Consider the following 21,197-nt stretch of genomic DNA (forward strand, 5'->3'; position numbering starts at 1 on the left):
CTCCCCTCAGTCTCTCTCTCTCTCTCCCCCCCACCCCCGGTCTCTCTCTCTCCCCCCGTCATGCTCTCTCTCTCTATCTCCCCAGTCTCTCTCTCTCTCCCCAGTCTCTCTCTCCCTTCGCCCATCTCTGTCTCTCTCCCCCAGTCTCTCTCTCTCCCCGTCTCTCTCCCCAGTCTCTCTCTCTCTCCCCCTCAGTCTCACTCTCTCTCTCTCCCCATTCTCTCTCTCTCTTTCCCCAGTCTCTCTCCTCTCTCTCCCCCGTCTCTCTACTCTCTCTCTTTCTCTCCCCCATCTCTCTCTCTCTCCCCCAGTCTCCCTCTCTCCCCCTCAGTCGCTCTCTCTCTCCCCCCCTCAGTCTCTCTCTCTCTATCTCCCCAGTCTCTCCCTCTCTCTCCACATCTCTCTCTCTCTCTCACCCCTCAGTCGCTCTCTCTCTCCCCCCTCAGTCTCTCTCTCTCTCTCTCTCTCTCCCCATTCTCTCTCTCTCTCCCCAGTCTCTCACCTCTCTCTCCCCCCAGTCTCTCTCTCTCACACTCCCAATCTCTCTTTCTCACACACTCCCAATCTCTCTCTCTCACACCTCCCAATCTCTCTCTCTCTCACACTCCCAATCTCTCTCTCTGACACTCCCAATCTCTCTCTCTCTCACACTCCCAATCTCTCTGACACTCCCAATCTCTCTCTCTCACACTCCCAATCTCTCTCTCTCTTACACTCCCAATCTCTCTCTCTCACACTCCAAATTTCTCTCTCTCACACTCCCAATCTCTCTCTCACACTCCCAATCTCTCTCTCTCACACTCCCAGTCTCTCTCTCTCACACTCCCAGTCTCTCTCTCTCACACTCCCAATCTCTCTCACACTCCCAATCTCTCTCTCTCTCACACTCCCAATCTCTCTCTCTCTCACACTCCCAATCTCTCTCTCTCTGACACTCCCAATCTCTCTCTCTCTCACACTCCCAATCTCTCTCTCACACTCCCAATCTCTCTCTCTCTCACACTCCCAATCTCTCTCTCTCTCACACTCCCAATCTCTCTCTCTCTCACACTTCCAATCTCTCTCTTTCTCACACTCCCAATCTCTCTCTTTCATCACACTCCCAATCTCTCTCTCACACTCCCAATCTCTCTCTCTCTCACACTCCCAATCTCTCACACTCCCAATCTCTCTCTCACACTCCCAATCTCTCTCTCTCACACTCCCAATCTCTCTCTCTCTCACTCCCAATCTCTCTCTCTCTCACACTCCCAATCTCTCTCTCTCTCTCTCTCTCTCACTCCCAATCTCTCTCTCACTCCCAATCTCTCTCACACTCCCAATCTCTCTCTCTCACACTCCCAATCTCTCTCTCTCACACTCCCAATCTCTCTCTCTCTCCTTCCCTCTCTCTCGCTCTCTCCTTCCCTCTCTCTCTCTCTCCTTCCCTCTCTCTCTCTCCTTACCTCTCTCTCTCTCTCCTCCCCTCTCTCTCTTCCCCCCCAGTCGCTCCCTCTCTCTCTTCCAACAACAACATGCCCTCAAAAAAGCCTCGGCGCTCACTCTCTCTCTCTCTTTCCCCCCGCTCACTCTCTTTCCCCCCCGCTCGCTCTCTCTCTTCCCCCCCCCGCTCGCTCTCTCTCTTTCCCCCCCGCTCGCTCTCTTCCCCCCCCGCTCGCTCTCTCTCTTTCCCCCCTGCTTGCTCTCTCTCTCTTCCCCCCCCGCTCGCTCTCTCTCTTCCCCCCCGCTCGCTCTCTCTCTTTCCCCCCCGCTCTCTCTCTTCCCCCCCCCGCTCGCTCTCTCTCTTTCCCCCACGCTTGCTCTCTCCCTTTCCCCCCCGCTTGCTCTCTCTCTTTCCCCCCCGCTCTCTCTCTCTCTTTCCCCCCCCCCGCTCTCTCTCTCTCTCTTCCCCCCCCCCCCCACTCGCTCGCTCGCTCTCTCTCTTCCAACAACAACATGCCCTCGAAAAAGCCTCGGCAACGCTGGGCTCCCCCCAGCTAGTTTTAGATATTACGACCCCACCCTGGTGGGACGTTTTTGAAAATATAGAGGTCCCATCCTGGATCCGTATGGCATCCCACATCCTGGTGGTGTGTCAATTAGGGATAGTTCTCTACCTGGTGTGCATCCAGTGTAGGAGAAAGGGTCCCAGATTAGAGTTTAAAACTAAAAAGGTGTGGAAGGAACATTATGCCGGGGTGGAAGAAGAGACACCCATTTGAGTTTTGGCGTCGCATCACTTAAACGTGATGGTCATTGTTTGTTATTTTTAATAAAGATTGTTTCTTCATTTCATTGTGTTATTGTAATAAAGATTGTGACTGTTTGATACTACAGATTAAAAATTTTGTAATGTACCAAGTGGTGCAAGGGTGTTGGACCCCCTCCACGCTTGGATTGTTTGTAATGAATCGTATTTGCCATCTGTAGATGCCTGTCATACACTGTGTTTTCTCTAAGTACGGGAAATACATGTGTCGAGGGATTATGGATAGGGAAATACAGGGGAAGGTTGTTTGTAGAGGGTCAGAAAATTTTGCTCACCTTTGGAACATGGATACTGCAAGCACGTTTTAGTATCCTAGGGTGGACTGTAAGTTTTGCAAAATTCAGGCAGTTCCCCCCGAAGTTTATTTAATTAAAAGAGACCCTGGTTGGACTGATTTTAAAGCCAGGGCACCCAAAATGGCTGCGGTAAACCTCGTGACCAGGCCGAATGCAATTTTAAAACAAAGGTTTTGCAAAGTAAGCAGGTCAAGGAGTTCAAGTTTTAAACTAATCAAGGATTTTGTAAAGACTGATGAAATGGACAAAAGACTGTAACATTCCAGTCCTCAAGTGGGAATGGGCTCCATCAAGCCATTAGGCTCTCTGCATTTTAAATTGGGGAACCGCTCACCAGAGACATTAAGCCTGAATGGGAGCAATTCACAACTTGTCTTTAACAACAGCCAGGGTTTCGAGGCTACTTCAGACATAACGACTATCACTCTACAGGTCATTTTTATAAACGTTTTTAAACATTTAAACGAGCTCACCCAAATCATACAAAGGACTGAACTGATTTGCCGAGCAGATAAGGGCTGCCGAGAGGAGTATAAATATAGCCCCTCAGGAAGCCATGCTCTCTCTCACTCCTCGCCTCCCGCGCCCTGCTTGCCACCACCCCAGGAAGAGGACCTACAAAGAAGAGCCCATCCCGAGAGGTGAGGTACCCTGCTAGAGACTGTTTTATTACTGGGGTATTTTCACCTGGACGGTACCCTGTGCAGCATTGAAACCATGTGGCATCGAAAGGCAGCAGGGCAAAGAAGCAAGATTCTCATCTGTTTAAACGACTCGGACCAGTGAGCATGAAATTCTGATCCCTCATAAGATAGCCTAGCGAGGTTTAGAGGGTGGAAGTTAAGGGGATTGCTAAAATTGTCATTTTAGTCATTTTCCCTCGATGTGCCGTTTCTCCTCCCCTGTTAAGTGTAAGTGTACTGCATTCATATCATCCTTTTGTATAGTATTGTTATCTTATTTTCTCTGTTAATAACCTTTGGTTTTCTTTGTACCAAACCACTGGTCTGCTCGTTTGTCTATATCGCTATCTGCCAATAAGTCCGGGGATCAGAACTAAGGGGTGAGCGATTCAAACCGCTCAGAGATAAGGCAGCTGGAGACATAACCGACTGGCCAAAGCAAGCAGCAAAAAAACACCCTTACACATGGTCAATTTGCTGATGCCTGATAATGCTAACATTTATACCCCATCACTAGAATAATTCTAGTTGGACTATTCCTCTCTTGTGGTCCTGGTGTAGGACATGCCATGTGTAAGCAAGACCAGAATGTGTATGTTTCCAAACAATTCAATGTTGCAGCTAAGAGAAAGTTATTTAATTCCACATAAATGAATGGTAAATTCAGTTGGTTACTACATGGTTTTTCTGTGTAGTTCTTCAAATTACAAATCACATATTTTTAATTATATTCTTTATCATGGAACTACATTCAAATCTTACATAGTAACAGAAATATTACTATCAATTAATATTGTAATTATATATTTACTGCTTTTCAATTACATTGTTAGTTGCAGCATGTAAAATATCGTCCCAGTTGATTTGTTATAGGGGAAAATATTCATCTTACAGAGTTTTAAGGAGAGCAGAAGTGTAAAGCCGTTGCATTTTGTCCAAGCACGCAATACAATTAATGTGCTTTTGTCCTCTTCCTCCTCTAATTGGATGTACAATAGATTCCAGTCATTCACCTCAATATAAAGTTTACATATCCCCACATGTGCTACATCACTGCTTCTCCCTCCAAGTAAGTTTTCTCATCGCTAAGATTGGTGGTGCAGGAGTACAAGCGCTGAGAGACTGGAAAATCTGGCTCAGATGCATGAGGCCCAATTTTAACCTTGCCGCCCGAAGGGAAGGGTGTGGGTGGGCAGGTGACTACATTAGTTGTAGAATACATACTGCTGCTGCGTTCCCGACATGCTTCGAATGAAAAAGAGAGGTGTTGCAGTGTGCTCTTTTGATTGTATGCTGAAAGATGTGTTTGGGGGAGTGGGAATTGTGGGGGTGGGCAGGGGGGGGGCGGGTGGGTGGGTGGGGGGTGTTGGGGGTGGTGAGAGAAGTGTTGTTAGGTGTTTTTGAGAGGTGGGAGAAATTAAGATCTGTACTCACCCGTGCTGCTTTTGTGAGATCATTGAACCTCTCCCTACACTGAAGTCAGTTCCTAGGGATGATGATGATGGTGGCATGTCTGTCTAGGACTGCTTCTTAGTGCCCCGGAGATGCTCCTACACGTGCTGGGAAACAGTGCCTCCCTCCCTGACCTGACCTTGCTGCATATGAATCTCCAGTGGGGCATCAGAAAACCTGGAGGGCAGCCCTATGACTGAGTTGTGATACCAAATTATATGCAGCACTGATACAATGAAAGTTCAAAGCAGGAAATACAAGCTTACTTTAAGAGGTTAGTTCCCCCTTTAAATAAGCTTCAGGAGGCCCGCCGGAAATTGAGCGTGTGAAGTAGCTGGGCTGCCCGATTCCCAACGCAGCCCGTTATAAGAATGAATGAACAAACTTGCATTTATATAGCACCTTTCACAACCTCAAGACGTACCAAAGAGCTTCACACCAAAATAAGTACTTTTGAAGTGTAATCACTGCTGTAATGTAGGAAATGTGGCAATCAATTTGCGCACCACAAGGTCCCACAAACAGCAATGTGATAATGACCAGATCATCTTATTCTTTAGTGATGTTGGTCAAGAGATAAATATTGGCCAGGACAACGGGGAGAACTCTCCTGCTCATCTTAGGATAGTGCCATGGGATCTTTTACATCAACCTTAGAGGGCAGATCGGGCATTGGCTTAACGTCTCATCTGAAAAATGGGCACCTCTGACAGTACAGCAAGCCGCAAGTATCGAAAGTCAGCCTAGCTTTTGTGCTCAAGTCTCTGGCGTGGGACTTGAACCCACAACCTTCTGATTCAGAGGCGCGAGCGCTACCACTGAGCCATGGCTGACACCGTCATATGGAAATAAGGCCCAGGAGTTGAAATTGCCCGGCCCTCACACTGGCGACCTCATGGGGGCTTCTTCCTCACCACGCCCACCCAATAAGTGAGCCAAGTTAAAATAGGGGCTATTTAGCCAGATCAGCATCTCTGTGGCCCTGAGTGTGATTTGTTGGCAGGCATTTTACCTGGCCAAAAGTTCTCATAGCTACATATAAATATTATAATGCATTAAATGAAGCCGAGTGCAATTATCCAATGCTTAGGGCAAGATTGCAACAGGTGCTCTCTGGCCCCATTTGGTGAGAGGCTTTTTCTCAGTTGTTTTATTGATTCCAGTTTTAGAGTACATGTTTAGTAATGTCTTCTTTGTTAGCGGATTTATGCAAATCATTTTCATCAAATTTTGTTTAAAGTTTGGAGCAGCAACTTCCAACTAGCATGTTAACCACCTTTCAGCTGGGTGTTTATTTGTTCTACACTTGTGAGAATTCACTTTGCTTTTTAAAATTAACTCTTTTTCCAACTAATTTCCAGCGAAAGAATTGTCAAAAAAAATCCAGAAACAGGATAGTCAGGCTGCAGGAGATAGCAAATTCACCGCCCTGGTGAAACATTGGTGGCGAGGGCATATATCCTGAGCTATGTCCATATAACTCTGGCGGTAAGAGTACATTAAGGCAGATTGCTTCAGTTGCAGGTTCACCTGCCTCTGCGCATTCCTGTGGAATCCCTCCTCATTCTCTAGCTCCCTGAAGTCAAGAGGAACCCTCTGAGAGATGCCAACCCGATCAGTGCTGGGCGATTAAACTGAGTTTGAAACTGCCTGCAATATGTAAGGTGAAAAAAGAAAGTAAAATAGTACAAAAATTAAATGCACAATGGAAGAAAACACAATCCTCCAAGGAAATGCAACCCCTAGGATCTCACATTCACTCAGAAACCAGCTGAACATCACTTTGGCAAACTCACTTTCAAAGGCCAAGAAAGTGAGTTTGAAAGTGTGTCCATTTTATATTAACATTTGTTGATGACATTGCTGAGGCAAAGTACGAAGGTTAGGCAAGCCCCTCCCTCATTGCGAGCTGGGTGCAGCTGTGAAAGAAACACATGCAGTGCGAGCTGGCACAAGAAGTATAAGACCTCCTCCCTGTATTATCGGGCCCCCCTCCTCCCACTTGAATTTGCAATCATTTGTGTTCACTGAGTTCCAGCTAACAAGGCAAAGGTTATAATGACCTCACTCACTGAATTACTGAAAATCCCACTAAATTAGAGAAAGATTTGTTGTTGATTAAACAGCAATTAAAGCAGAATTCTATGATAAGTTGTTTTTGTTAGCATTTCATTTCCTCTGACAAATCCAGAGGCCTGGACTAATGATCCGGAGACGTGTGTTCAAATCCCACCATGGCAGCTGGGAATTTAAATTCAGTTAATTAAATAAATCTGGAATAAAAAGCTAGTCTCAGTAATGGTGACCATAAAACTATCGGATTGTGAAAACCCATCTGTTTCTCTAATGTCCTTTAGAGAAGAAAACCTGCCATCCTTACCTGGTCTGGTCTATATGTGACTCCAGACCCACAGCAATGTGGTTGACTCTTAACTGCCCTCTGAAATGTCCTAGCAAACCATTCAGTTGTAACAAACCACTACGAAAAGCAATAAGAATAAAACCAGAGGGAAAACCCGGCATCGGCCTAGACACCGGCTTCGGAAATGAAAACGGCACAACCAGCCCAGTCAACCCTGCAAAGTCTTCCTCACTAGCATCTGCGGACTTGTGCCAAAATTGGGAGAGCTATCCCACAGACTAGTCAGGTAACAGCCTGACATAGTCATACTCACAGAATGATACCTTTCAGCTAATGTCCGAGACTCCTCCATTACTATCCCTGGGTGTGTCCTGTCCCACCAGCAAGACAGACCCACCAGAGGTGGTGGCACAGTCTGGAGGGAGTGACCCTGGGAGTCCTCAACATTGACTCCGGACCCCATGAAGCCTCATGGAGCCAGGTCAAGCATGGGCAAGGGAACCTCCTGCTGATTACCACGTACCGCCCTCCTTCAGCTGATGAATCAGTACTCCGCCATGTTGAACACCACTTGGAAGAAGCACTGAGGGTAGCAAGGGCACAGAATGTACTCTGGGTGGGGGACTTCAATGTCCATCACCAAGAGTGGCTCGGTAGCACCACTACTGACTGAGCTGCCCATAGCCTGAAGGACATAGCTGCCAGACAGGGCCTGCAGCAGATGGCGCAAGAACCAACACAAGGGAAAAACCTATGTGACCTTATCGTCACCAATCTACCTGTCGCAGATGCATCTGTCCATGACAGCATTGGTAGCACTGTCCTTGTGCAGATGTAGACCCGTCTTCACACTGAGGACACCTTCCATCGTGTTGTGTGGCACTGCCACCATGCTAAATGGGATAGATTCAGAACAGATCTAGCAGCTCAAAACTGGGCATCCATGAGGCACTGTGGGCCATCAGCAGCAGCAGAATTGTATTCCACCACAATCTGTAACCTCAAGGCCCGGCATATCCCTCACTCTACCATTACCATCAAGCCAGGGGACCAAACCTGGTTCAATGAGGAGTGCAGAAGAGCATGCCAGGAGCAGCACCAGACGTACCTAAAAATGAGGTGCCAACCTGGGGAAGCTGCAACACAGGACTACATGCATGCTAAACAGCGGGAGCAGCATGCTATAAGAACATATGAAATAGGAGCAGGAGTAGGCCATTTGGCCCCTCGAGCTTGCTCCACCATTCAATAAGATCATGGCTGATCTTCTACCTCATCTCCACTTTCCTGCACTACCCCATATCCCTTGATTCCCTTAATATTCAAAAATTCTATCGATCTCTGTCTTGAATATACTCAACAACTGAGCTTCCATAGCCCTCTGGGTTAGAGAATTCCAAAGATTCACCACCATCAGAGTGAAGAAATTTCTCCTCATAGGACAATCACCCCATCCCAGGAAGCAGTCTGGTGAACCTTCATTGCACTCCCTTTATGGCAAGTATATCCCTCCTTAGGTAAGGAAACCAAAACTGTAGACAATACTCCAGGTGTGGTCTCACCAGAGCCCTATATAATTGCAGTAAGATGTCTTTACTCTTATGCTCAAATCCTCTTGTAATAAAGGCCAACATACCATTTGCTTTCTTAATTGCTTGCTGTACCTGCATGTTAACTTTCAGTGATTCGTGTACAAGGACACCCACGTCCCTCTGAACACCAACATTTCCTAATCTCTCACCATTTAAAAAATACTCTGCTTTTCTATTTTTCCTACCAAAGTGGATAACGTCACATTTCTCCACATTATATTCCATTTGCCATGTTCTTGCCCTCTCACTTAGCCTGTCTATATCCCCTTGAAGCCTCCTTGCATTCTCCTCACAACTTACATTCCCACCCAGCTTTGCATCATCAGCAAATTTGGATATATTACATTTGGTCCCCTCATCCAAATCAATGATATAGATTATGAATAGCTGAGGCCCAAACACTGATCCTTGCGGTAACCCACTGTTACAGCCTGCCAACCGAAAATGACCTGTTTATTCCTACTCTCTATTCTCTGTCCATTAACCAATCCTCAACCCATGCTAGTAAATTACCCCCAATCCCAAGAGCTCTAATTTTGTTTAATAACCTCTTGTGTGGCACCTTATCGAATGCCTTCTGAAAATCCAAATACACCACATCCCTTATCTATTCTGTTAGTTGCAACCTCACAAATCTCTAACAGATTTGTCAAGCATGATTTCCCTTTCATAAATCCATGTTGACTCTGCCCAATCCTATTATTATTTTCTAAGTGCCCTGTTACCACATCCTTAATAATAGATTCTAGCATTTTCCCTAGTACTAATGTCAGGCTAACTGGTCTGTGGTTCCCTGTTTTCTCTCTCCCTCCTTTCATAAATAGTGGGGTTACATTTGTCACCTTCCAATCCATGGGAACTGTTCTAGAATCTATGGAATTTTGGAAAATGACAACCAATGCATCCACTATCTCTATAACCACTTCTTTCAAAACCCTAGGATGCAGGCCATCAGGTCTAGGAGATTTATCAGCTTTCAGTCCCATTAATTTCTCCAGTACTATTTTTTTACTAAGACTAATTTCATTCAGTTCCTCATTCTCACTAGACCCTTGGTTCTCCACTATTTCCAGGAAGTTTTTTGCATCTTCTTCTGTGAACACAGACACAAAGAATGCGATTTTCTTCTCGGTGTCAGGTTGGGGGCGGTTCAACTGGTTCCAGTCCTGCCCCCAGCTGCCTCCGCTCTGCAGTCGTGATTTCCCCTTGATTGGCCCTGTTAAGTCCGCCCTGCGGGCATACAATTAACAGGAAACCGGTCTGATGATGTCATTTGAATATGCGTCATCTGCCGGTTTCTTTAAAAGGACCATGTACAATTTTATTTTGACGGTTGATTTATCAGTGTTTGAAAGCATTGAGGTGCTGAAAATACAGTCAATCACTACACAAAGGTGAACTCTTGCACCCAGGCTCTCCAATGACTCCCTCCATATGCTTATGGAGGGAGTCACAGTACACAGGGAGGTTCTCTTCCCTTCCAAGGGTAGAAGAAACCTCCCCAGGACATCAACTTAACTTGCACCTCCACCCAAGCCTCTCTATCTACTTTATCTCTTCCCCATCTCACTAGCCACTCCACACAATCAACCTCATTCTACTGCAAGCATACCAACTAACAACACACAAGGGTGGGCACTTGAGAGGTTTAGCCAATGTCCATGTGAAGTTTCTAGTAATGTGTTGTCATACAGTGAAATCTCTTTTTCAAAAAGTGCCCCTTATTGGACAGATCTGAGCGCACATTGAAAAGTGCCTTACTGAGTTCCAGTGATTGTTCAGTCATAAATCCCCGACCCACCTCCCTGCCCTGCTATAGTGATGTGTGCGCATGGAATGGGTTGGACATTAAAGGGATGCTTCACAGTGCTGATGTGGGATGGTGTCAACCTGGCGCATCATGTGACAGCCAGGGTTTACAGCATCATGTGAAGAAAGTCTGGCCATGGTGATGCCATCGCTGGCCTCCCGGACAGCAATTTTGTCAGGGGCTGATTGCCTGTGTCCAGTGCAGCATCAGGTGATGGCGGTGAAGGTTGGTGATGAGCTTGGTGATGTTGGTGTTGGGGTTGATTGTGGATGGATTCACAGGACCAAGGTCTAATTGTTTCATTGGCTCTGATGTTGCTGGAATAGATGGCAGCTGCAGGTGAGATGACAGAAGCAATCTGTCACTGGTGAAAGAGGTTCTCCCAATGAGGTGGCACTGGATATACAGTTGGATTTAAAAACTTTTTAAAAAAAAATTTGTTTATGGGTTCAGGGCGTCGCTGGCAATGCCAGCATTTATTGCCCATCCCTAGTTGCCCTTGAGAAGGTGGTGGTGAGCCGTCTTCTTAAACCCGCAGTGCTGTTAGGTAGGGAGTTCCAGGATTTTGATCCAGCGATGATGAAGGATCGGTGATTGTAAGGGGACAAAAATGACTTTTTAGAATTAAAAGTTAGGAGAAACTATGGCCTAGAAATTCAGTATAGCCACTTTTGGGGCGGTAAAGTCGGGCGGCCGCTAAAGTTTGCGCCCGCCGGAAAGTGGAGGCCACTTCGCCGGTATTCAGTAGCTTTGGCCAAGGAGTTTGCTCGAGCGCTAAAACTGGCGATGCACGGCTATCTTTTGGCGCTAAGCCGGCGGTGCAGACTGATACCGCCGAGGCCGGGCGCAGCGCAGGTGCGGTCATGTCTTGATTGACAGCAGACACCCTGGCGCCGGCCAGCTCTTAAAGGGGGAAGGGTCGACTTGGTCTGCTGCCACGCCCTGGATACTGCAGCCCTCCAGCTAGGCCTAAACACTGCTGCTGGAGAGAAATAGCACCAGGAAGGATGCAGAGGGCCCGTGAGCGAGCGCAGCGCTTCTCTGCCCATGATTTAAAGGTGCTGGTTAGGGCTTTGGAGAGGAGACGCCATATCTTGTTCCCAGACAGTGGCAAGAAGCCTGCCACCAGGGTGTACAGGAGAGCCTGGAGGGATATCGCCCAGAGGGTCACAGCCACCTGCGATGTCCCCAGGACTGGTGTCCAATGCCGGAAAAAGTTTAACGACCTCACTCGGATTGTCAGGGTGAGTACCCTTTCCAGTGTCCTCCTCATCCTTGCATGTACACCTCACATTATGGGCAAAGGGACCTCAAAGCCCTAATGGCCAGCCCTCATCCAGCAGCTATGGCACTGGCATGAACATCAATTGCACTTTCTGCACTTTACACACTGGCCAAGCTATTCCACCATGGGAGGCAGTGCATACAGCAACAGGGCACCACACTGGCCAAGCTATTTGACCATGGGAGGCAGTGCATACAGCAACAGGGCACCACACTGGCCAAGCTATTCGACCATGGGAGGCAGTGCACACAACAACAGGGCACCAAACTGTACTTAGAGGCCGTCCTTTCTCTTGCAGGCCAAGCTGGCCCAGAATCTGAGGAGACGGACTGTCACCGGGGGAGGCCGTCCCCAGTTCCAGCAGCTCAGTGACCTGGAGGAGCGCGTGGGTCGACTCATGGGTGGCCGGCTGATTGGCCCCGTTGCATGTGGAGATGCCGACCCTGTGCTGGGCCCCAATGGTAAGGACATGACCTTTTGGACCTCTCTCGTTCCCCTTGCGCTTCAGATCTACATCCTTTGCCACTGTCCGACCAATGCGCTGAATGCCACCACTCATGCCTCCCTCGCTGACGCCCTGTCCTCACTCTAAAGCTACTCTTGTGCCTTCCTGCTTTCAGCTGGTGAGGAGGAGGTCCCTGAAGCTGCCAGTGACAGTCCCTCGGAAGAGGAGGACGAGGAGGAGCAAGAGGAAGGCGGCCCCTCGGGGGAACCCTCATCCGCGCCAGGGGATGGCAATGGAGGGGACACGTCTTCCCTGGAGGAGAGGCAGGGGGAAGTGTTGCAGGGGGGTGTAGCTCCTGTGCCCAGTGGCGTCGAGCCACGCGGGAAGGGTCGGGCAGCTCGGCGGCCTTCTCCTCAGAGGGGGAAAGTGTTGCAGGGGAGTGTAGCTCCTGTGCCCAGTGGCGTCCAGCCATGCGGGAAGGGTCGAGCAGCTCGGCTGCCTTCTCCCCAGAGGGGGGAAGTGTTGCAGGGGAGTGTAGTTGCTGGGCCCAGTGGCGTCCAGCCACGCGGGAAGGGTCGGCCAGCTCGGCGGCCTTCTCCCCAGAGGGAGAGTCCGGCCTCCAGTCCGGAGACGGTCCTCGCCCAGGAGGTGCGCCTCCTCGATCAAATGTCCGCGGACTCGGATCGCCGGCACACCGAGTTCATGGGGGTTGTGGCACGGTTGCCTGAGGCCATCGAGTCCCTGGCTCATAGTGTGTCCGATTTCGGGGCCTCACAGGCCAGGGGTTTCGAACAACTCGGGGCAGCACAGGCCAGGGGTCTCGAACAATTCGGGGCAGCACAGGACGCGAGTCGGGCCGAATTGAGGGCAGCACAGGACGCGAGTCGGGCCGAATTCAGGGCAGCACAGGATGCGAGTCGGGACCACTTCAGGGCAGCACAGGCAGCGAGTGGCCAGTTGATCAGTGGTGCCGTGCAGTCACTGGCTGGTCTGATGCGGGCACAGACCAGGGCAGTACGGGCACTCACTGCTGCCACACTCGCTGTGTCAGGCAGGCATCGCCAGGGCACCCGCCGCTCTGCAGCAGCACAGCGGTCTGGCCTTCAGCAGATTGCTGCACTTGCTGCAGTGCCAGCCCGGCCGAGTGCCAGTGTCTCAGGCGAGCAGCGAGCGCCTGGCATCAGCCAGCTTGCCCCCATTGCTGCAGCCGCCACTGCCACTCCCCCAGCGAAGCTGCCACGAGCTGCTGGAGAGACTGATGCTGCCCAGCCACAGCTGCAGCAGTCAGCAGCCGGCCCCTCGAGGGCCAGAGCTCGTCTAGGCCGACCCCCAAGGGCATCTGCCGTCACGCAATGTGCCCCTCAGGAGCCTTCCCCCAGCCTTGCAGCACCCACAGGGCCCAGGTTGAGGCAGAGCAGCAGGTCGGCCAGGGGCCGGAAAAGGCTGGACAAGGACTTGCCCTCTCGGCACACGAAGTAGAGTGTGTTGCCAAATGTTTTTTTATATGGGGGTGATTGTGTTGTCTATGGGGGGGGTTGTTTTGGTAAGGCCGAGGATGAAGGCCATTTGGATGGAAAAGTTTTGTTATTCCTCCCCAGGTTGTGGGAGTGAGTCATGTGTTTGACTGTTTTTTGGGGGTGTTGTCTGTTTTTGGGTTTCATGTGGGAAGGGCCCTGAGTTTGTTCAATAAAGCTTTTTCTTTATTCAGCTTGTCCATGTGTGATGTTTGCAGTGGTTGTTGCGTTAACCGGCTGAGGGCTTGCGGAGCGGCTGCATTCATGTCCCTTCATTGCCACAAGCCATTCCCTGACAGGGGGCCTAGAAGTGTCGTTCAATAAGCCGCCGACGGACGGCCCTTGGACCTTGTGGCTCCCTCCTGGGCTGGTACTCCTCCTCCTCCTCCTCCTCCTCCTCATGGTCCTCCTGCTCCTCCTCCTGAGGCGGTGGTCCAACGTGAGGTGGCAGTGCCTGAGCCCTGCGGATAGCCAGGTTGTGCAGCATGCAGCAAACAACGACGAACTGGGAGACTCTATCCGGCGAATACTGCAGAGATCCACCGGAGCGATCCAGGCAGCGGAACCGTTGCTTGAGGACGCCAATCGTTTGCTCTATGATGTTCCTTGTGGCTTGATGGCTTTCGTTGTATGCCTCCTCAGCAGGGGTCCTGGGCGCGCGGAGCGGGGTCATGAGCCATGTACACAAAGGATAGCCTTTGTCCCCGATAAGCCATCCTCTTGGGGGAGGCTGTGCCTGGAACATGTCAGCCACAGTAGTCTGGCGCAGGATAAATGCATCGTGGCTGCTGCCTGGAAAGCGGGCATTGACAGCTAGGATGCGCTGCCTGTTGTCACACACCAGCTGTACATTGAGGGAATGGTAGCCCTTCCGGTTGCGGTAATCCTCGGCATTGTCGATAGGTGCCCGCAAAGCCACATGCGTGCAGTCAATGGCGCCCTGCACCATGGGGAAGTCCGCGATCCTCGCAAATCCGACTGCACGCTGCTCCTGCCTCTCCAGGGTCATGGGGAAGGAGATGAATTGGTGTCTCCTTGTGAAAAGGGCATCGGTGACCTGCCGGATGCAGTGATGCACGGCGAACTGGGATATGTTAGCTATGTCCCCAGCAGCGGCTTGGAAGGAGCCGCTTGCATAAAAGTTCAGAGCCACCGTGACCTTCACTTCCACCAACAGAGATGTCCTGCACATCAGCTGTGGACGCAGATCTCTGTGAAGCAGCTGGCAGATCTCTGCAACCACCTCCCTTCTGAAGCGCAGCCTCTTAACACACTGCGCGGCAGTCATAGTGAGATAGGACACCTGCTGGCGGTATTCCCTGAGTGGGTAAGGCCTACGTTGTCGACGCCTGATGCCCCCTCTGCGTCTAGGCATGGCTGCCCCTCTCACACAGCGTCTGCGAGCCCTTCGCACATAATGCTGGAACTGAGGGTTGGAACCCCATGCAGGCCCCATAATATACTTGCAAACAATGAAATCACAATGAGGCAAATTTCCAAGCTCTGGCCAGAAGCCAAAAATACCTCTCCTATGTTGGGCCAAATCAGTAAGGTCTCTTCCTTGGTCTCTGTCCAGAAATCCGTTGCACAAAAGTCATTGCAGCAAAATGGCTGGCCTTTATAGTTCAGTGTAAGTGCCCTTTAATTAGCGCTCCCCGAGGCCCGCAGGGCCTCTGCTGCGTTCCACTTCACAGTTCTTAGCACCGCCACGCCCACATTGGGCGGGCGCAAATGAAGTTCCGGTTTGGGGCGCACAAAGGGCGTTGCACGACGAAATGACGTCATAAGCTGCGCGCGCAGCTGAGCGCGTGCAAACACTTTGCGCCGGCGCTAAATGTCTACTGAAGTTGGGCGTAGGCGCAGATCGCCCTGCACCCGGCCACTAAGTGCCGAGCGCTCGAGATCTACTCCTCCGAAGGCGCTAACGGCTGGCGCACGCAACTGAATTTCTAGGCCTATAACTTTAGAATTAGAATTAGTGGAAACTAGAAGGATGATAAGCTTGTCTCCTATCCTTGCTTAGGAATGTAGGACCTAGATAAAACAGGAACTGTAAAGCTAATAAGCTGGTCATTTGTCCTTGCTTAAGATAAGGCAGGACATACAGATTCTCAAAGCATGATGTAAGCACCTCCCGGCCAGAGCAGGAACAGATAAATTAGCCCGTGAATACTGTAAGGATGGGTTTCGGTGAACCATTCAGCAACCTCCCTGATAAGAGACATCGAATGGACACAGCCCTTCGCCTATTCTGTAGACCAATCAATAATCTTAGAAGGGGTGTGCACGCGGGGTGCACACCTCAAGTTAGGGTATAATTGCTGTACGTATTTGATACTCGGTGGAAGAATCCTTTCTCTGGGATGAGACTGAGATTTTCCCCTTGCATATGCCTGAATAAAGATCGTGAAACTTATCCAAGGTGTCTGTCTGGTGAATTCGTGGTTGCTATAGGGCAAGTGTTGACCCCTTATCTCAGGGGATCCACTTGAGAGGAGGGAAGACTTCACTTTTACCCCAACAATTGGCATAGTCGGCAGGATATAGTCTCCCCGATCCGAACAATTTGGCAGCTGTTGGGGTGAGTACCTTTTAAATACCACCTACAAGTTAGAGCTGATGTATTGTGGACAGAAGGGGAGATAATCTGTATTAAAAAAACTAAGTATAGCAAACAACGAACTGATGGGAACCGAGGAATGAGCACAATACGGTTATGAGTAGGTTCTGAAGCGCAGCGAATGAGGCAGTACCAATGAACCGGTATTGGTCATATACAGCCGGGACAGACAAGAAGGAATACAAGAGTAACCTAGGGGCAACGTAACGACCCCAACATTTTACAGGTTAAGAGTAGGTCCTGAAGCGCGGCCAACGAGGCAATACCAGCGAACCGGTATTGGTCATATATGGCCAGTGCAGACAAGAAGGAGTACAAGAGTAACCTAGGGGTGATGTACCAACCCCAGCATTTTACAGGTTAAGAGTAGGTCCTGAAGCGCGGCCAACGAGGCAACACCAGCAAACCGGTATTGGTCGTATATGGTCAGCGCAGACAAGAAGGAGTATAAGAGTAACCTAGGGGCAACATAACGACCCCAGCAATAAAATAGGCGAGTTGCAAGTAGTGCAGAAAGTTTAAGCATACCTCTGACAACAAATCGCCAGAACAAAATTGTTGCAAGTGCAGTCTCACTCTGCGAGAGTATTTAAGAGAGGTACCACTGACAACAATCCAGTTACAAGTACCGTCTCACTCTGCGAGAGTAAAGTAAGGGATGTACCGCTGACAACAATTAACCATGGGAAGTAAAACCGGTGGGGTCAAAAATAAAAGATTAATTGACAAAATGGTTAAAAACAATTGGCAACCGAATTACCCACCAGTAAAACAAAGAGAATGGTGGGCTAATGATACAAAATTAAAGGAAGAAAAGCTCATCATTTTAGTGGCTCACGCATATTATGAGTTGAGTAGACGTACTCGAATTTGGACCAAAAACGTGTGTCGAAATTGTACCCAAGTACCAGTAATTTAAGAAAGGGAATAAGGAAAAAATTTAAGTTTTATCAACACAGATGCTATCAGTTTCTGTCCAGAACAAGTAAAATACAGGATTTGCTGAGTGAAAGGAATCTTAGAAGGAATGCTGGAATCTCAGTTGGTGTGAAAGTGTGTGTTAAAAATGTGGAAGTTTTCTGTCTTTGAAAGTGTCTGTTGTGTTTATTTTAGCTCCACCCACTCTTTGGTACAGAGAGCTAAAATCTGTTTAACCCTTTGAAGACTTGTCTTGAATGATGGACAAGTGTGTGGTGTTTTAAGTTTGTTAATTGTTTTACAAAAGATAAGCTTCAGCCTTGAAGTTACAGTTGCCAATGTGCCTGGAAGAAAATGAATTTGAATGTTTACAAGGCGTGGGTGATTGTTTCTTTGTTAATGTGGCTTCTTTCTTTCTTTTCCAAGTGATACTGGTTAGTTTTTTTTTAAATGATCTGGATTAAGTTGGAGTTATGAGGTTAATTATCCTATTAAAACCAAACTTTCATTGTGGCCACGGTGAAATTCTGGTTGGTGTAAATTTGTGTAGACCGCATTGAATAAGATAACTCCATGAGAACATCCGATAGTGGCAGGTCCCTCTACAATATTCAATTGACTATGGTACTGGGAGCCCTACAGAATGCGGAACTAAAGATAAACCCTAGAAAGGTACAGGTAGGGAAGGACGAAGTAACCTACCTAGGATACATAATAACACAAGGGAAGAGACAAATGCCCGAAGGCAGAAAGGAGGCTATGAGAATGATGCCGAGGCCAGGAACTGTGAAAGGGGTCAGGCAGGTACTAGGGCTATTTAATTATTGCCGGAACTTATCCCAGAATATGCAGAAATGGGCCAGCCTATACAGGATTTGATCAAAGGGGGGAAAATAGCCATGTTAGTGAAACCCCGCTCGAGGAAGCGGAAATGGATCTATATGTAGATTGGTCCCAGCGATATATAGACGGGACACCACGAACAGGATGGGCAGTGGTAGATGGCAATAGACAGGTTAAAAGGGAAGGTGGGCTAGAAGGAAGCCTATCGGCTCCGGTAGCAGAATTGGTGGCTCTCACCGAAGCCCTGAGGTTAGCCGAAGGAAAAAGGGTAAACATATATACAGATAGTCAATATGCCTTTGGGGTGGTGCATGATTACATGGTAGCCTGGAGTAGGCGAGGATATATGACCTCAGGAGGAGGACCCATAAGACACGAGAATATAATCAAGGAATTAGTGGAAGCCTCCCTCCTACCCCAAGAGTGTGCAATAATAAAAATTGAAGCACACAGGAAGATTACTGACCGACACCAATGGGGCAATGCATGGGCAGATGAGGCAGCCAAGCGGGCAGCTGAGAAAGGGAATCTGATCAATGAAGCCCAAGTCGGTGCATGTGCAATTGGGCCCGAGGAGGTGAACATGCTTAACATACAGGAAGAAGCCACCCCGCGGGGACAGGGATGGGTGGACATGTTACCCCGAGTCCTGATGAAATTAAGGGCAACCGCTAGCCGGACGACAGGACTGACACCCTTTGAGTTAATGACAGGGAGAGCAATGAGACTGCCCGAGGTATTGGTCACAGGAAGTGAGGACGTAGGATCATATAAAGACAGAATACGGAGGTTTGTGATAGACCTCTGTAAGCATTTACACGACCTGAAAGCACAGGCTAGAGACGAGCAAGTAATTAAAGACTTAGAGAATGACACCAAGGAACAGAAAGTCAAAATACTCCAAGTAGGCAGTCAGGTAATGGTAAAGATTAACAACCCAGAGAAACCCGGGTTCTTGCCAAAATGGGCCGGCCCCTATCACTTAATAATGGTAAGTGACACATGCGCATGCATAGATATAAGGGGCACCGGCAAATTGAAACACTGGACCCAGTTGAAAAGGCATGGACCCTAATTAACTGGTGATGACCGGGAAATATTATGTTTTACAGGATCTTATCCCTTATAGGGGGAGCCATGGGAGAAGCTGTGCAGGCCGGCCAAACAGACCAACAAGGCCTGTATTACAGAAACTCGAGCGACGTTAGCTGTGATCAGGAGCAAAAGGGGGATTGGTAATAAAGAAAACCAAGGATAAAATACACTTTGGGGTACGCCAAAGAATAATTACGGTGTTCCTAAACCTAATGGATATAAACATTCCCAGCTTTTGTGGAAAGGAAACCGTAAGCCTGTACAATAACTTGACCCTACGAGCTCTTGAAGGCCCTGAATCAGGAACCATGACATTTAATGTGAAAAGGAGGACAGGTAGAAAAGGGGACCGGGAGAAAAGAGGGATATTAGAACCGGCAGGCATGGGATACACGGCAGGGGTTGCGACGGTGAACACTATAGACCCGCACACCATAGACGATCAGGTTGCTGCCCTAATCCGAATCTTACAAGGATTGTTGGGTAGGGATGGGGATAATCAAAGACTGCAGGCACAGCTAGGTGATGGTACGGAGGGAGAATTGCTACAAGTGGCCCACACGTTGCGGGACCACGCCAGAACTATAAATTTGATAAACAAAGCAGGGGAAGACGTGAGCCGGCAACTACAGTCGGAAATAGTTTGCGCAGGGTACGGAGCATGGATACTTAGTGAAGTACAACATAACCTAGAGCAACTCCAAAATGGAGAAGTGCCGGATTGGATACCGAATGATGTATTTACCAATTGGACCTTAGATAAAAACTTGACTCATACGTGTGAGGTACGGAGGAATAGTCATGCTTAGATACCAAAAGCTAGATGCATAACCGGACATTTATATATAATAGGATTTGTACCATCAATACCACAGTATGATGTAACAAAAGGAGATGCCTTATACCAAACAAACAATATAGGGGAGATAAGGAACCAAACTCGCTTGCGCTACCATGACTTGTCCAGACATGTGATTAAAGAGAACAGTACGAGGGGTATTAACATAGATGATTGTTATCGAAATAACCAAGTTGTTTTATGCCAAGATCCACCAAGAATGACTAAGGATGACTGTGGTTATGGCCGAACGGAAGGGTGCACATTGAGTATCACGCCAATGACACGGGATTCCGAAACAATCGCCGCCCTGCAAGGGAATGAAGAATGGTGTGTAAGCACCAAGGCACCCAATATGACAGTTACGAATAAGGGAGGGACCACCTTCTGTGCCATCATGGACACTGACTTCTGCTTTACCCCACAAGAAGAGACATATATTAATGGGTATATCATATATCCTGAACTAAAAGAAGAAACTATTAATGGGACAGTGACAGACACTATCCAAGAAGGGTATACAAAGGCAATAAGGCCACAAGGAAAACCGATACCTGAACTGAACGAAGAACAGACCCAACTGGAGCATGACATTCAGAAGCAAAGACAAAAGTATGTTATTTTGATGGAAGAAATAGATAAGCTACAAAAGGACACTGAAGAAATGTTGGCTAGTCGGCCTTGGTATACTAAGTTTTGGAATGCTGGACTCAATGTGCAAATACACCCCTGGATAAGGATAATATCACATGTATTGCTTGTTGTACAAGGTGCTGTATTGGTGATCTTGTTGTTGTTATCCTGTCAAAAATGTAGCAGGAATAAGAGACAAGCCATAGAGAGAGCAATAAGTAAAAAACTGGATAAGGCAAATTTAAAAAGTCCGGCAGAAAGGACTTATCTTATATAACCTCAATGGGAATGTCAACAGGCAGATCCTGCAGTTTGGGAACTAGCTACCCAAACGGAGGGGCAAACCTGGGGCTCACCCATAAGAAAGTAATAGGGAAATGGCCTGGCTTGGGCATATAGCCAAGGGCCATAAGGGGGGATTGTAAAGGGACAAAAATGTCTTCTTAGAATTAAAAATTAGAAGAAACTATAACTTCTTAGAATTAAAATTAGTGGAAACTAGAAGGATGATAAGCTTGTCTCCTATCCTTGCTTAGGAATGTAGAACCTAGATAAAACAGGAA

At 48.4% G+C, this 21,197-nt stretch overlaps 1 pseudogene; it reads left to right on the top strand.

Annotated features, from left to right (window-relative positions):
- The first annotated feature begins 19,031 nt into the window (after positions 1-19,031).
- On the top strand, positions 19,032-20,817 carry LOC147107055 (uncharacterized; annotated as a pseudogene).
- The last annotated feature ends 380 nt before the right edge of the window (positions 20,818-21,197 follow it).

Source organism: Somniosus microcephalus, chromosome 15, assembly GCF_052327205.1.
Source record: "Somniosus microcephalus isolate GS21.2 chromosome 15, FLI_Smic_1.0, whole genome shotgun sequence".
Taxonomy (NCBI): Eukaryota; Metazoa; Chordata; class Chondrichthyes; order Squaliformes; family Somniosidae; genus Somniosus; species Somniosus microcephalus.